The sequence below is a fragment of the Athene cunicularia genome, unplaced genomic scaffold, assembly GCF_003259725.1.
Source record: "Athene cunicularia isolate RWA unplaced genomic scaffold, athCun1 SCF_262, whole genome shotgun sequence".
In the NCBI taxonomy this organism is placed as follows: Eukaryota; Metazoa; Chordata; class Aves; order Strigiformes; family Strigidae; genus Athene; species Athene cunicularia.
This window is the reverse complement of record NW_020799336.1, coordinates 1-1,918: the sequence shown is the minus strand read 5'-3', so window position 1 is coordinate 1,918 and position 1,918 is coordinate 1. Positions and strand designations below refer to the sequence as shown.

The window sequence follows — 1,918 nt, the reverse complement described above, 5'->3', positions numbered from 1 at the left end:
CCCCCCCCCAGCTCACACCCCGCGTGCGGCGCTGCTCACCAATCCACTTGTCGTTGTTGTACCAGGACAGGTTGTCCTTGGTGCTGTCGTAGTAGCCAATCTTCTTGTAGACCCCTCCTGCAAGGGCGGCAGAGACGGGTCAGGTTGGAGGGCAGGAGGAGTGACACCCCCACCACCCCCCCTACACACACCCCTCCAGCCTTTGTGGACACCCCCACAGGATCACAGACTGCTTGGGGGTCGGAAGGGACCTCTGGGGGCCACCTGGTCCAACCCCCTGCTCAAGCAGGACCACCCAGAGCCTGCTGTTCACATCCACGCGGCGTTGGGATGTCTCCAGGGACGGAGACTCCACCACCTGCACCGTGAAAAAAGTGGCTCCTGATGCTCACTTGGGGCTTCCTCCGCTCCAGCCCCTTCGTCAGCTTCGCGGCCCTTTGCTGGATGCTCTCCAGTAGCTCTCTTGTACTGGGGAGCCCAGTACCGGCCCCGTCTCTCCAGGGGTGACCTCATCAGTGCTGAGGATCACCACTCGGCCACTCCTCCAGCCCAGAACACCGTTGGCCACCTTTACATCACTGACTCGTGGGCAAGGTGGTGACCACCAGCACCTCCAGGACCTTCTCTGCCAAACTGGTTGACACACACACACCCAGTCTGGAGTTGTCGTCCCTGAAGTTGTCCCTGGAGCACTTCTCCCCTTCTTCAATCGGATGAGGTTCCCCTCAGCCCACTTCTCCAACCTATCGAGGTCCTTCTGGGTGGCAGCACGACGCTCTGGCATCCCCGCCGCTTCCTCCCAGTTTGGTGTCATCAGCAGACTGGCTGAAGGTTGCTCTCTGCCTCAGCATCCGGAGCATTCCTGAAGATGTTGACCAGGACTGGCCCCAGTATTGACCCCTGGGGTACGCCACTGGTGACCGGCCTCCAGCTGGACCTTCTGCCACTGGTCCCCAACCCCTGGACCCGGCCGTTCAGCCGCGTTTTCACCATCTCCTTGTCCAGCCCAGACCTCTTCTGTGAGGATCTTCGGGGAGATGGTGTAGAAACCCCCTCCTGAAGCCGAGGTAGACGATGTCCAATGCTCTGCCCTCATCTACCAAGCCAGTAGAAGGTCACGACGGTCAAACATGGCTTCTCCTTGGTGAATCCACGTTGGCTGCTCATGAAGATTTTCTTGTCCCAAGCTCCTTGCTTGTCCCCCAAACCGCCTCCACCTCTGGACCTCCCTTGGTCACATCCAGAGGACACACTGGCCACGTGGCCAGAAGAACGTGGCGAACGCGGTTGTTCCGTGTGTGCTGCCACCCCTCGAGAGGTTGTGCAGCGGTGGGACGTGTTCCCGGTGCGTGTCTTAGGGTGGTTGCGCAGGCAACACGGCCGCAACGCTGAGCTGCGGCTGTTGTGTGCGCGAAGGGGTGTTGCGGGAGGCTGGGCGGTGGTCACCACGTGCAACGTGGTGACGGCGTCACCCCGATAGGGCGGCTGCCTGTGCTCACTCACCTTGCAGCTGCTCGATGAGCGTCCAGGCCATGCGGGAGCCGCTGGCGTCGAAGACAACGTGTCCCTGTGGGGTGGGATGGAGATGGGTGTTGGCGACCTGTCAGGCGGCAGGACCACGTCCCCGGAGGGGTGTTGGGAAAAACATTCTCTCTGGGAGTTTTGGGGTCGCTCATGGGGGTTACCCTTGAGAGATGCCTTCAAGGTGCCCTCCCCGCCACCTCGAAGGTGGTGTTGGGGACATGGGGGGACCTTGCTGGGGACAGGAGGACACGCTGGGGCCGGGGACTGGCAGGGGCCCAGGTATGGGCGACGCACCGAGACGCCCTCAAAGGCAGAAGAGTTGAGGGCCCGGTAGATCTCGTCGGTGATGTTCTTGTTGTTGTAGTTGAAGTCCTCCAAGCGCAACCCCTTCTTG

The 1,918-nt window shown here is 61.4% G+C and overlaps 1 long non-coding RNA gene across 1 annotated transcript; it reads right to left on the bottom strand.

Annotated features, from left to right (window-relative positions):
* Positions 1–8: 8 nt before the first annotated feature.
* On the bottom strand, positions 9–1,918 carry LOC113490746. The gene is made up of 3 exons (XR_003400298.1): positions 1,819–1,918; positions 1,504–1,567; positions 9–117 (listed from the first exon to the last, which is right to left on the bottom strand). It is a non-coding gene; the product is annotated as an uncharacterized LOC113490746 (long non-coding RNA).